Source organism: Anser cygnoides, chromosome 7 (assembly GCF_040182565.1).
Source record: "Anser cygnoides isolate HZ-2024a breed goose chromosome 7, Taihu_goose_T2T_genome, whole genome shotgun sequence".
Taxonomy (NCBI): Eukaryota; Metazoa; Chordata; class Aves; order Anseriformes; family Anatidae; genus Anser; species Anser cygnoides.
In genome coordinates, this window is record NC_089879.1 from 14434478 (window position 1) to 14449273 (window position 14796).

The 14796-nt window shown below is 49.5% G+C and overlaps 1 long non-coding RNA gene across 1 annotated transcript; it reads right to left on the reverse strand.

Moving 5' to 3' along the window:
- Positions 1-8151: 8151 nt before the first annotated feature.
- Positions 8152-14544, reverse strand: LOC106033140 (uncharacterized). Its single transcript, XR_007161970.2, has 3 exons — positions 14432-14544; positions 13859-13982; positions 8152-10521 (listed from the first exon to the last, which is right to left on the reverse strand). It is a non-coding gene; the product is annotated as an uncharacterized lncRNA (long non-coding RNA).
- Positions 14545-14796: the final 252 nt, after the last annotated feature.

Below are 14796 nucleotides of genomic sequence, written 5' to 3' on the forward strand. Positions count from 1 at the left end.
CTAGAGACAGAGGCAACATATCACTAGTAGTACTTTCTTGCACAGTAGAATTTCCTCAGTAAGGAGGCTGCCATTTTTTATTTCTCACTGGTTAATTTGGTTTACTCTCATCACTGAAACACAGGATTCAGCAATTTGAAGTTAAGGGTTTTACAGTGTAGCAAAAGGAACCCAGCTGGTGCTAGAAACCTCCTTTATTTATTAGTTCAGCTCATGCCAAGCCACGAGGCATATTCTACCCTCTATTCTCTTATTAATGAAGCACATGTATATGTGTATATATATATATATATTTATATAAAAGAGAGGGTAAGTTATCACCCTGCCTGTACACTATAGGCTCTGGTCCTGCTAAGGAGCACCATATCCATACAAGGGCCCACTTAGCACATTCATCCGTAGTTTTGGGGTCCTTGGCTGAAAACCCCATGGGGAAAGTGCTGTGCTTTCTACACTGCTCCGGCATCCCACAGGACATGACCTCAGCTGTGCCTGCAGACTCTCAGGTATTATTGTAAGTAGCAACCAACGCTTGGTCCCTGCAGTAAGTGTATGTTTAGCTATCCCATATTGCGTGTGATTTCCAAATAGGCCTCAGCCTAACCTCGGGTTTTGTGACAACAACAAACTGCAGGAGCAACTAATTACTAACCCAGTTTATGGGTCAGGGAACAGGCCTTAGATCCTCATTTACACAGGTTTCTTATGATCATGTAAGCCCTACCTCTCCACGACTATTTTTGTTTGTTTATTTAGATCAGTTAAAAAAAAAAATCCCACATCCCAAAATAGAGAATGTTTTCCTTTGGAACTGGGAGAAAACACACTTGATGGCTTTAACATCTGCTGGACAATGCATGGATGGTGGTAGGCACCTCACACAGTTTCGTGACAAACACATGTGCGTACAGCGTGTCAGATTATAAATCCAAGAATAAAGAGTCATTAAAACCTCCCTTCTACAGCCCACCTGCCATGAAAATAGGCCTTTCACTCTATTTAAACCGAAAATGAGTATTGGGAAGGAAAATGCCCACATTCCAGGGATTCAAGTCAAAATCTCTCCCTCTGATAAAGGAGGTCTGTCAATTGAACATAAATTGATTCATTGTCTGTCTCCCATCAGGGCCCATAAGCCACCCCATGCACATATGCTTCTATTCTTGCTAGAAACCGAGACCTCACAGTCCCAAAACCATTGCAGTAACATTTGCGTTTGTCATTGGCTTGATCTGAAACTCTGCGTAATTCCCAAATATTTCACTTTTGCAGCGTGTTAGTGCCTGGTGCAATTTTGGGGTGAAGATTCCAGCGGGATTAGCTTGCTACCCAGCAGAGCAAGAGTCCCCGCAGCTGCACCGTAGGTGCAAATCTTTCTGCTCTTGGAATGGAGGAAAGGAGGAAGAGACGTTTGCACTCTGGATCAGCTCTACTAGAATCACCTGAGTGCCACATTTGGTCCTGTTCCTTCTCTTTTCCTCTAGGTGTGCAATGGACTTATCATTGCTATTGTGTCTGAATTGTTAGTAGCATTATGCTGAAACACAACTCAAAAGACAAACTAGCCGGGCTCTGCAAGATGCCTGTGCCCCTGCAGAGGAGAAAGGGCTTCTGACTTCCCACCTTCAATAGTCACTCTTGAAGCCGAATTGACTATTAGGTGATGACTGACAAATCATAATGCCTCTCGGAGGTGACCCTCCTTACCTACGGCTGCGCTTCTTCACCTCTTCGGGCACTGTGAGACTTGTAACCGCGCTAGTACAGACAACAGGTTTTTGAAAAGGGGTAAAGCCCACAGCACTCCAGCAGTTTTTCCTGTGGCATCCCTCTCTCTTTCCATGCACACAAACATACAAATGGGCTTTCTCGGCATGAGCCTCCATAGAAGGAGCCAGTGGAGACACCTACCCCCGCGTGCTCATTTTCCATCACCCGGGCGCCCTGACGTGCCAGGCCCGCTGGCTCAGCGGGTGCCCTACCAGGTGTTGGGCCGTGCAGGTGCGTGCACAGGCACAGCAAGCGCAAGCACAGACAAAGATTCAAATACCAGGGCTTTTCAGCCTGAACCTGACACTGCCGCTTTAAAGCCAGAGACGCTGACATCAAAGTTTTCCACTCCCCAGAAGGAATGGACTATTTTGCGCCCTTCCAAATGATGTCTCTCATCTCTCTGCCTTTCCTGCAGCCTTGTCTCTCTCTCACACACACTTTTTCTAATACCATCCCTCCCTCTCCACTTCAAACCATGGGAAAAACCTAGGAAAAGAAGCTTGCCGACTAAGGGAGCGTTTCGCTGCATTGTGTTTTCCAGCTAGACCTGAACAGACTGAAATCAATTCAGCTCTCGCTCGCTCGCTCGCTCCCTCCCTCTCCCATGTCTTTTTTTGTTTCTCTTAGATCGTGCTCCCTGCCTTAAGAAAACCCAGTTTAGTTGTATCCATCCCCATAGCAATCAAGTGACCGGTGGTTTTTATTGCTTGTAAAAACACAGTATCTTTTTCATGGGAGTCAGGTTCTTCTTTGGTTTGCAATGCCCAGTGAGCAGTGGCAACAGCCTGCAGAATCTTTGATCAATTCTCACATATCCATTTGAAGTATCTTTAGTAGACCCGTCAGAAGAAAGGGGTTCGGTAATTAGTATTTTAATATAGTATATCAGCCTCTCATTGTATTACTGGCACGGGGCCTGGTTTAACAGAAGTGCACAGAAATACCTGTATCTGATCTAAATCACTACGTGCTCTAAAACATATACATTATTAAAGCTGAAGTCCAGCTGTTGCTATATTAATATCCTCTGATTTTTATTTGCTCCTACCTTTTGGAAGGTTTCGGTTTTCATTCTGAAATTTTCCAGGCTTGCTCCCAATGCCGAGGTTATAACTGCAGGATGAGAACCAGAGGAGAATGCAAGAAGGTTCACTGGAAATTTGAACAGGCGAGATTCAGCACAGCAGAGCCAGAAGGGCCAAAGAAGGCAGAAGCGATGTGGAAACAACCGGGGTGACTGTGTCGCTTCAATCTTGATCATACCACCTGTAGACAAAGGGGCAGAATTAGGGTCCATGTGCAACCTGGCTTTTATGCCTCCCAATCTTTGGAATAATTTTTGGTTAGTGTTCCCTTAACATAATTTTTTCCTTTCTCTGAGTTACCCAAATTTTCAGGGCCAGATGCGAGGTTGCTGTAAACAACACTGTTTCCCTGCATTTAGCAGAATTATGCAGTTTTGCATCAAAACAGATTGACCAAAGTCAACATAGAAATTATCCACTTGGCCTATCCAGAACTTCCATAATAAAGAAAACCCAGCGACCAAGACCAACCACAAAACAGAAATGTCCAGGGAAAGACAAATAACACCGCTGCAAAACAGTTTAAGCAACACAAATGAAGGTGTTGCGAAGTTGCAGGTTATCACCACCAGCAGCAGAGACCCAAAGGGGATTTTATAACTTACCCTAGAAAAAAAAAAAAAATCAACACTTTTGCAGTCAAAATGAGCTTGCAAAGTCCAGTCAGTGGATAACGGCATGCCCAGAGCTTCTTCTCATGTAACCCCAGTTAGATCCAGTTGGCCACAAAATGGCAGAGGAAGAGGTCTCGATACACTTTAGTGATAGACAGATGAAAACCAGCACTGGAGAAACCTGCTCACCACTTGCAAGACACTCACTTTGGGTCACGTCATCCACCATCCAGTCCCAGGGCAGGTTCCTCACGTAAGAAATAGGGTACCTGCAGTTTCCAGTTGCAGCAACCCTAAATACAAGCCATTGCACTAAAACCTGCCTTCTAGGCTGACAAACTCAGCTGTCTGTCTGTCACTGCCACCTGAGTATACGTGGCAGTCAAGCAGAACTGGTGGGTACTCAACAATGCTGGAAATGTCATTTTATTTAGTGTTTAAATACTATTTTCAGAGCCTAACTTCTCACATGCACTGTGACCCACCCACCTGTTGTATTATTTTGCTGTAATATAAGCTTCAATACTACAATTCCAAACTATTTCACAAACAGCACAACACAGTGCAGGCTGGTTTTCCTCAGCACCTCGCGTATACTTGTAGCATCTGGGAAGCACCTCGTAACCTAAACTCCCACTGATTTGTAACCAGTATCTCCCATGTACCTTTATTTTGGCAGCACCCAGATTATGGCCTAATTATTTTCAGCCAGCTGCACAGCTTCTCAGAGCTATGTTTCAGGAGAAGAGGTGATTAATTATGATCCTAATTTTGTGCAGTGCAGACTTTTAGGTAAAGGAATTGAGCTTGAGCATTCAGGTCAGCAACAATTTCTTCTGGCTTCTACATGTCAGTATGGCGTGTGTCTATAAATATTCTCTGTATTTAATAAACAGTGTATTGTGTAAACACAGTTTACCAAATACTTTTCCTAAAAATGAATATATGCCAAGTAACACACAGTGTAACATTCTATACAAAATGGCAGAAAAGGACAAATAAAATATTGCACAAACAGGAAATCCTATGTGATAATAGATATTGGTCTCAGAGCATAAAGCAATGAGCTAGCGTTGATATTATCTCTACTCTGAGATAGCTCCTGATTAGTGTGTTTAATCATAAAAAGTAAAAAATAAAAATTAAAAAAAAACAGTCTTGTGTAAGCTTTTGCACTATTCTTTCTTTCTTAATTTCTCTCCTTCTCTCTCTTTCATTTTGAGGAAAACAGTGTCGTGAGAAAAAAAAAAGGTAAAAAAATTAAACATGGGTCAAAGCTTCAGTGTATTGACATTGTCAGTGTATTTTCAGGAACAGTTTCTGAAGAGATCATTTTCTTAGGCACTATGATTTCTTCTGACTATTCTGACTCCTTACTTTTTGTAATGCAAGATTAGAACTTGAATTTAAGCCGTTTCCGACACTTGTAGGTGCTGAAACTGCCCAGCATCTCTAGCTGCCTAATTCCAGGACTGCTGAACTTTTCTAGCTTGCAAATAACGTCATGATTGTATGCAAATGCCATCTCTTGGGACTCCAGCAATAGATACTGTAGGAATGCAGTTCCCCTGGAAGTAGCCAAGAGGGATCCACTTCCCTGCACATCTTAAAACACTATTTGGAGTGTAAAACACTCGCCGTCCAAACTCTCAGTTATGTCCCTGTAAATCCTGAAATCCTGAGAAGAGGGTTGAAAACCGGGCGTACACTCCGAGAAACAAACAAACAAACAACAACCAAAAAAAAAAAATCAAAAAAGGGAAAGATAACAAGGGAATTGGGCAGAACAAAGACATTTTCCAGGTCTCATGAACAGATGAACAAGAATAGCTTTCTGAGAGATCTGAACTTTGTGCAGACAGCAGACAAACATCATATTAGAAAGGCAGAGGAGACAACTACAGTGAGAAAGCAGAGGGATGGTGTTGAGACATTTTCGGGGGGGGGGGGGGAGATGATTCGTTGGGCCAAGTGACCTTTTCCCATCCAGCAATTTCTTCTGTCCCAGTGCAGAATGACAATGGGAGCCCAATGGCAGCGCAATCTGACATCCACGCCCGTACCCAAACAGATTCAGCTCGGCCGCGCTGCGCTGCTGCAGCCATGGGATGCTGTGAAACAAGCCAGACCCAAGTTTCCAACTTGCCCTCTTTTCTGTTGTTGTTGTTATTGCTGTTTGTTTCCATTCACCCCTTTTTATTCTCCATTTTTTTCCTGTCTTGACTCTGATGGGGGCTCTTTTTGTGCAAAACAAGCCCTTCTGATCTCTTTGAAAGGCCAGCTCATGTCATTCTTCCAGATCATCATTGTATGACATGTTTTTATATCAGGCTGACAAAGGAGCTATTTGATCAGGGGGTATGGTGTGTGATTGTAAGAAATTCAGCTAGCCGGTGGCAGCCATTGTTCCCCAAAGCGGCTCCCTGACCCCATTCTATTCAAGGAAAAACTCCCTTGGAGTGGCCTCTATTCATTGAGTAACACCAGTCCGCAGTCTCACTCCAGGAGTATGCTCAATTCAGAGGTGTGTCACCGATATTGCCCATCAACCAGCCTTTAACTCTTTCATCAGCATTAGGTTTCCAACAGGACAGCTGTTATCATAGGATGAGCCGGGCGGGGGGGGGGGGGTTGTTATGCATTCCAACTCGCTGAAGCTCTCCTTATCTCGGAGAAATTTAACCTTCTTTACAAAAGTTGCATTGGAAAATGTCCGTCTGCTGCTTCCTGCAGCGAAGCCTGTGTCGTCTGCCTTCCCATCCCCGTGCACTGAAATGTCCCAGTTTGTTATCAAACTTCTAAAACGAGTGTCTTGACATGGTCAAGCTCGCTCAGGTTTTGCACTGATTTAAATCATTTTGGGGTTTGACCAAAAATGATCTGCCGCTCTCCCACATTCCAGCTGCATCACCTTTCCTCTCCCCAATAATCTCGTACCTGTGGTGCGCCCACGGCACCAGTGCTGCTACTTGCTGTAGGACAGAGCCTTCTGTGCCCCTAGGAGATGTTTCATCTCACATTACCAGCAGAGGAAACTTACAGGCTTCCCACAAGCTCCGAGAGGGCTGTGCACTGAAACTGCTCCTGTCCCTTGAGTTGATACCTCCATGCGCAGAGCCTCAAAATCTCAGGGAAATTTGTTCAAATGCTCCCATTTGGTTCAAGAAGCCATGGATCAGAGTCGCTGCCTTGTTCCTAACTCTGGTTATAGAGCATTGCCTTGCAGCCAGAATGGCTACGGATATGGCATGACAGCGATGAGTGGTTTTGCACACTGCTGGGAGAACTGTCTGGGTGACAGGACTGACATTGGCCAGCCTGGTACAAATGCAGACACACGGCTTTCTGTCTGCACCTTGAGGGAAGTCTCTGAGGCAAACTAAGCTCAGTACATCCAGCTTAGCAAGGCTCTGCTGCACCTCTCAGTGCAAAACTTTTTCCCCATGCAGCAAGCAAGTCCTCTGGCTCTTGCAGGCCATCTCACATGGTTGCAACATCCTAGAGAGCAGAGTTACTTGCAGGGCCTCCTGGTGAGCCTTTAGCTCGTTTCCCTGGTTGGAAACACGGCCCTGGGCTGAGCATCACCGCTCCATCTTCTGCATCCTTCCTCCACCAGCGCGCATCCTGCCCGGCGTTTGGTACCACCTTGATAGCGGCTATCTCCGGCATCGGGATTTGTTAATAAACTCGGGCTCCCTCTGCTGGGACAGAGCATAAAATACTGGGGGGGGGGCTGCCTGCAGCACCAGCCTACTTCCCTGCTGGAACTCTGGCTCTTTTGCTGTGCTGTTTCAGTAGCTGTCACGGCGAGCCCTGCATTTTTCTCCACTGGGTGACACCGACGGAGTAAGCAGCAATGCTCTGCACTGCAGCATCCTTCACTGCATGCTCCAAAACCTCTGGGAAACTTGCATTAAACTCCAGTGACCTGTGAATTTGGCATCACCTCTGTTTTACGCATGAACTTTTTGCATGGACCTCGAACGAGCACAAAAGTTCCAGCAGATTGGGGAAATCCTCTCCTACCCTCACCCAGCAGCAAAACCCAGCTGAGAGCATGGAAAAGCTGCTTCCAGGGTGGCTGAGCACAGTCAGCACTGCAAAGACCTGCATTAACTAGGCTGTCAGGATAAACCAAGCAAAGAGAAACACAGATAAACATCAGGGAAAGGGTCCAGGAAAGAGTGCAACCTGCTAGGAAAGCGATGCACAGCCAGTCTTTTGGTAGACCCCACAAAGCTGCAGAGAAGACACTTCAGGGAAACATTCCCAGAGAGTCTAGGACCCTTCCCATCTGCTGCCTATGAATTCAGCATGCTACATTATCTCTGTGACCTTTAATCCACCCCTAGTTACTGTGCAGAATGTTACTGCATCAATGTTTTTTCAAACAGAAAGTGCAGCGTACATCAAATTAAATGCATTTCCTCAGCAAAGCTGCTGCCTTCGCCGGCCGCTTCTGCGTTCCCTGCCCCGAGATCACTGCAGAGGTTAAGCAGGCTGAGCTGCGTGTCTGACCTTCCTTGAAACTAGAACATTTCCATAGCAGCTCAATGCAGGCCAAATAACTCAAGGAGACCTGTTGCCATCCATGACAGCACCGACAGCTCTCTCCAGCAATCTGGGCACTCGGATTGCAGCTCAGACTACAGTACTGCCCTGCAGCATCCTGATATTCCCCCTGCTGCCTCCAGTCTTAAATAAAAAATTGTAGGCTGTTGGCAGAGGTGTTAATTCACTGCTTTAATGGGGAAAGATTTGCTTCCATAAAATACATCTCCGAAAAAATAGAGCAGCTAATAGCTTCAGCGTTTCTACCTCTGTAGCGACCAGCTGTAGGCTCAAATCAGAACAAGTGGCAGCACAGGAAGGTTCCTGGGGATGAGGTCTCCACACCACATTGCAGACTCTCCTCTTCCCCTCCTGAGCTCGTTGTATGCCACCGACACCTTGTGCCTGGCTGCCCTCTCTTTGGGCTTTTTGGGGCTGTTTGCACGATGGCCACCTACCAGGGTCCAACCCTGCTGCAGATAACACTGATACCCAGAGAAATAGCCCTGCAGTAACAGCCCACAGCACTGGGGTTTTGCCTCACTGGCATTTCCCAGGTCCTTTGAAGCAGCCCCCTAGAGTTCATCTGGTCTCAAGAGCAGAGGCTGCGTGTTTGTCACCTCCGGGTGTCCTCGAGGTGAGAGCAGGACTAAAAGCCCACGTGTTTAACTGGCTGAGTGGCTCTGGCTTCCCTCTCCTCCCTGTGATGATCATTCCCAGGGAAAGTACTTCAGTGAGCACAGGTGGGACCCCCATCCCCTCCTCACCTCTCCACTGGCTGCCTGCAGAGAAAGGTCCTCTGCCTGCTGCTTTTCCAGCCTTTCCCACCTTCCTGCCCCTTCGTCCCCTCCAGTTCACATCTCCCGGAGAGCCTCCCACACCACAGGTAGCAAACACAAAAGGAATGCCATGTCCTCACCACCCGCAAGGGGATCCCACGGCACAGCGCCGAGGGCTTGTCCGAAATCCCAGCTCACAGAGCTCCACAGTCAGGGGCAAAAATCCCAGCTGTGATTTTTAACTCCTGTTGGGAAGTTTCTCATCCTCACTGAGGATAAGGCAAGCTGGCTCCCTCAGGGAGCCCCAGACTTTCTCTGGGAGGCCCTGGCTGGTGACCAGAGTTATTGGGATCACGATGGCCTGGGGGATGCTGCGTCCCGCTGCTCCAGCTGGCAGCACATCCAATGGGGACACCTCCACGTCACGTCTTACCAATAATGCGGTGCTCAGCCTGGCGCTGGGAACATCACTCTCCTCCTTGCGATGCCCCGGTGGGGGACAGGCGGCTCCGCAGTGGAGACAGCCGTCAAGCACAAGTAATCCCCCTGCGCCGGTGTCAAGTGCAGCGCGAAGCCGCGGCCCGACGAGGGGAGGTGGTGAAACCCTCAGCTCCTCGCAGCGATCGCTCTGAGAGGCAGTGAAGTGAGGGCACTTCGCCGGGCCCCGCGTGTATCAGCAACCACCGCCCTCCCCTCCTGCTCCTCCAGTCCCTGGGTCTGGGGAGGCCCCTTCACCATCCAGCAGCGAGCAGCAGGAAAATGGTTTTCTTACAATTAACCAGCCCATAATAACGGTGGGAAGTGGGTCAGTGCACCAGGTTCTGCACATATTGCAATAAACCACGGCCATGACCTTTGGGGTTTTCACAGCACTGTCCTTTCCTCTCCCTGGTCGGACCCTCCCCATCCTTCAGTAACTTCTAGGCAAGTGCTCCAGGACAGCACCTGCAGATGGCAAACTGCTCTCCGAGCACAGACTCTGCCAAAACCTGTGGCTGTATGAAAGCCTCTGTGCTCGCTGTGATGACTGGGCATAGAAAAATTGCAAATACAGGCACTGAAGATAATTAGGTTGCACAAACCTCTTCTCTCAAGAGCGAGTCTACTGAAGTCAGAGGAACGACTGCAGATATACCCTGTCACAACGGAGAGCAAAAATAGCTCTGACTTCACCAACCGAATGTTTCAATGACCAGAGATGGAGCCCTCCTGGGCAACTGTGAGGCCCAGGATTTCAGGATTCATTATAAAAGTAACGCTGCCTTTGCTTTGGAGATGTGCTGTAGCCTTTGCAGCAGGAAACGAGGGATGGGAGACCGTAACCATGCTTTAGCTGCGCCTCCTGCGGGCATCGTCCATGCCTCTGTTCTTCAAAACAGGCTGGAGGCACAGTGGTCCTGATCGAATGAGGGCAAGAGCTCCACAGTCAGCCTCGAGCTGTCTGAAAGTCCCTGCAGGAACCTCTGGGAAAACATCAGCCCTGGGTGAGGGCAATCACACCAGTGGGTGGTCACTGCATCGCTCGTCCTCCCAAGGCGCTGGACAAAACCAAGCCAGCGATGGGCTCCACTGCCAGATGCTGCGGCCAAAACACTTGGCTCCGCTTCACAAGAGACGTTGACAGATGGGATTCAGCTTTAAAAAATAGCCCCAAGAGGTCAGAGAGGTTTGGAAAACCTGCTTTCAGTGCCTGCAGAAGCTTGGTCAAGTTGGATGGCACTGTAAAGAAGAAAAGAGCACAAGATCAAGTGCCAGGAGCTGAAGTTGGGCAATTTCAAGTCAGAAATACCAAATAAAATTGAAATATGGAAGCCCTGCAGGATATCCTTCCTTCCTTGTGTGTACCCGAGGACTACAGCTTTCACCCAGAGGACACAAAGCAGGACCCTCTCGTCAGGGTATTGCAGGGGACCGGACCAGGCAGTCAGAGTAATCCACATGAATTTAAAATCTGCTCCTGTATGAACACAGGTTTCTTCCACTGGGGATATGGGACAAAATCCAACCTTCAGTCAAAGCTGGGGAATCTGATGTGAGGCTTAGCAAAAGATCAGTTTTGTGGTTTTTTACTTCATTTATAGCTCAGATTATTGCATATAGACATTGCTTCCCCCTCTGGACCACTTCCATACCTTTTCTTGGCCTCTTGCAGACTGATTCAGCTGATTCCCGGCTCTGCCAGGAACCCTTTCTGATCTTAATCCTTCTGTGCACTGACTCCCTCTGCTCCTTCTCTGAAACGGGGCTGTGCCACTTGCTCCCAGCTCCAGCTGTGAGCTCCCTGGTGCTCACCCCTGCGTCTGTGCAGAGCCCAGAACAACATCAGCTGCTGTGGCACAAGGTATGAGGAGGAACGAGGACACTGGACTTCAGTGAAATAGCCCTGGAAAGGTTGCTTCTCCTGCTGGATTCTCTGCTGAGAGTTTGGCTCGGTCGTGCTGGCTGCTGAAAGCAAAGCCAGCCTGATGATGATGGAGCATTTTCAGCGTCTAAAAAAAGCCCCCAGCAAAACCAGCGGCTTCTGTTTATAACTGACTTTCTCTGGTTTACAGAAAAAGCCTGAGCGGACGGAGCTCCCCCAGCTCCAGCAGGTGAGAGGCTCCCATCCCCATCTCTTGGAGGCATGCGTTTAGCAGCAGCTGCAGAGAGAGCAGGACAGGCAGAAGATGCACCGGCCAGGATTGCCACATTCAGCCCAAACAGCTCAATACACACGCTGCAAATACAACATCTGCTCACAGAGCAGGGAGGGGGAAAGCTGGGTTCGCAGCTCTCCTGCTTACCCAAACTTCTCATTTTGCCCTTTGTGAGAATCGGGTGCTCCTCGCACAGAGCAAAGCCCTAGGATGGAGGAGCTCGCTGCACGCGGGCTGCCCAGCACGAGGGGCGTCCCAGGCAGCATCCCGGCCCCCCAGGCAGGGAGGGTGACAAGGCAGCCCCAGCGTGGCAGAGGGCTGAGATATTTTTCATAGATATTTGAAGAAATGAGCACCTATTTGCACAAGGAATAGCTAATACAGGTAATTACAGACAACGTGCAAGGCTACATCCTGGTGGGGATCTGGGACAAGGATCCCAGAAAGGATCCCTTTCTGTCTTTTGCCATGAAAGGATGGCATTGGAGGGAACCAGATCTGTGCTTGGAAAAGCCTTGAGGGAGGATCTTCAAATATCTGCATGGGTCTGGGTGTCCGTGGCCTAAAAGCCCCCAGGACCCAGCTTCAAAACAAGGGCTCAGGCTGCCGTGTCACGGCCCTGGCACGACCACAGGCTCCTGAATGCCCTCAAACACTCAAGAACTGAGGTTTTGACAGCCGAGCACTCGCTCCAAGCCCTGTACCGCTCTGCTACCCGGTGCTGCAGTGTCCGTTTCACAAGGTCAACCTCTGCAGCACGTCCTCTGCGTTTTCAAAGCATTTCCCTAACAGGTGGCTGCCTCCCTCCTCCCCGTACATGCTGCAGCTTGAATCGGCCGCTTTGATCAGGGGGGAATCATCCCTGCAAAGCCCTTGATGTAGCACCAGCAATGTGTTACAAGCAAACCTCCAGCGCGTGGTGGAGAACCAGGGCCTGAAACAGTGGAGGAAAACGGAGGAAGACCTCACCAGCAATCCTAAGCAAACCGTGCCTGAACCCCATGCTGTCAGCCCTCCCCAGGGCTCGGAGAGTATTTTATGGCTTTAATAGAGATAGTCACATCTGCAGATGCGTCTGCATTGCCCACCAGCAGGCTCAGGCCAACATCCCAGGCTGCTCTGGAGGCATTCCCAGGCTTGCATATGCTGATGGGCCCTGCTCCCCCTGTACGAGCCCCCAGCTGGCTGTGGAGATGGAAAGGGCCCAGGTGATTTGTGAAAGCACCTGAACGTCTAAATCGGACAAATTCATCTTTGCAGATTCACTTGGTGGAAGAGCAGCTGGGGAAGAGAGCTGGACACGGAGTGCTCTCCATCCAGGGAGGCTTTGAATGTCCTGATAATCCACGGGGACAAGGGGCTGCCCACCTGAGCATCACGTGGCAGTAGCACCGTCTCACCAGTTCATCCTAAAACACTATGATGACCCCACACTTTAACCAAAATGGGTAAAAATCCTGGCCACAGCCTTGCGTGTTCCAGTGCCGTGGGACAGCTCTAGCGTTTGTCCGAGCCAGCTGCGCTCCCAGAGCCTTGGCTTTAATGGCGCTTTGTGAAGCAGGTTGGCTCCTCCACGGCAGCCCCAACTGCCGAGAAATCAATCATTACCAGCAGTTAGCTGTTTGATGGTTAACAGCCTGAACCGAAGCCAAACTGGTTGTTAATTGGGCTAACAACCGATTTCAAGGGGTTGTTCTGCAGGGCCCAGCGCTCCCAGCAATTGACCGGGAGCTGTAACTAGCAGCCGGGCAGCAATTAGCGGAGCCCAGGGAAATTCGCAGGCCATTACCAAAGGGCCGGCTCCCAGCTGGGCATCTGCTTCTCACGGGTGATGGGGCCTAAGCGTGCAAATCAAGCCAGCGCTCGGGGTCCCCTTTCACATCCCACAGCCAAATTTTTCCTACCCGTGTACAGCCCGAGTCTGCTCATCCCGCATTTCAGCTGCTGCGGCAGCATTTTTGGTTGTGGGTCGGTGGTTTTTGGGCATGGCAACTGAAGTTTCTCTCATGTTTGCTACGACCACCGCCAGGGACACCATCCCTCATCCCTCAGCATCCCTCAGATCTCCTCCCAGGACTTTCCTTTGCCACAGCAGCAGCTAAACCAGGGGGCACGCTAAGGTCTGTCTGCTGGCTTGTGGCACCTGTTGTAGCTGACCACAAAAAACTAAAGCCCTTTGGGGAAAGGGCTGCCATTCACTCTGTGAGCAGCTCATAAAAGAAGAGACTCCAGCCATCAGGGTGTGTTACTACAGTATACAGAATAATCACAGCAAGAGAGGCTGAGTTTTTCTATCTCCTGCTATAAAAGCTCTAAGAAAGGGGAAAAGGGGGGAGCAGGGATATAGGTCAGGCTCCCACAGCACTCAGCATCCCATTTCCAGCCCACAGCTACCGACAGCACCAGGAAAGCAGCAATACCTGGCCACAGCTGACGTGGTTCTTCCTGACACAGCCCAGCCGCTGGGTTAGGACTTTGCAGCCGCAGTTTGCATCTTGCCCATCACATCTGACAGCCCCAGGGGACCTCCTGGAGATACAGCCCCTGTAGGAGAGGTGATGTAAGATGCATAAACCCCAAGAGCATTCCCTCTACCCCCAGAACATCTAAATTACGTTTCATTGCAGGGTAGACTGGGCCATAGGTAATCTGGAGCACTGGCTGTTATCTCCAACCCAACTACAACAGGACCTCTCTCATCCTCTGGCTGAAGTGGCACAGGGCCAGTGGGTGGGTGAGCAGCTTTGCTGGAGCTCAGCACTAATTTCACACTGACTTCGCAGGTTCCCGTTAAACCAAGTCCAAAATATCCCTCCAACATTACCCAAGAGCTCCTCTGCTGCACCAAGCTGCCACATGTCCCCAGGCCCATAGGCTGTCACACCAGAGGACGTGGATTGCTCTTCTTCATTCCAGGAGGAAATAAAACGACAAACACGGTCACAAAAGGTCTTCTTCATGCCATGCCATGGCATCCTCCCCAAAATGCTTACCCCATTCCTGGAAGGCAGCCTCCTGCCCCAGCCCCAAAGCAGAACAAGGCTGCAGCTCCCCGCCCCAAAGGAGAGGACCAGGGGAAAGCTGGGGGCAGCCCTGTTTTTAGGGGTGAGCTATCACTGCCGGAGGTGTGCGTGGGCAGGGGGCAGAGATGCTGCAAATGGGAAGCGGGGTGGTAATGAGGAGCAGATGCGTAGGTGCTTGGAGCATCCCAGGTGCTTACAGAAGTGCTAAATGTTATTATCATGGCCAGGAAACAGGCCGTGAAAACCCGCTGCACTCCACATCCCCTCGCTCTCTGCCTTCTCCAGGATCTGGGGCCGACCCTCCCCGCCAGCCCCAGGCAAAGGGGAGCCAGCCT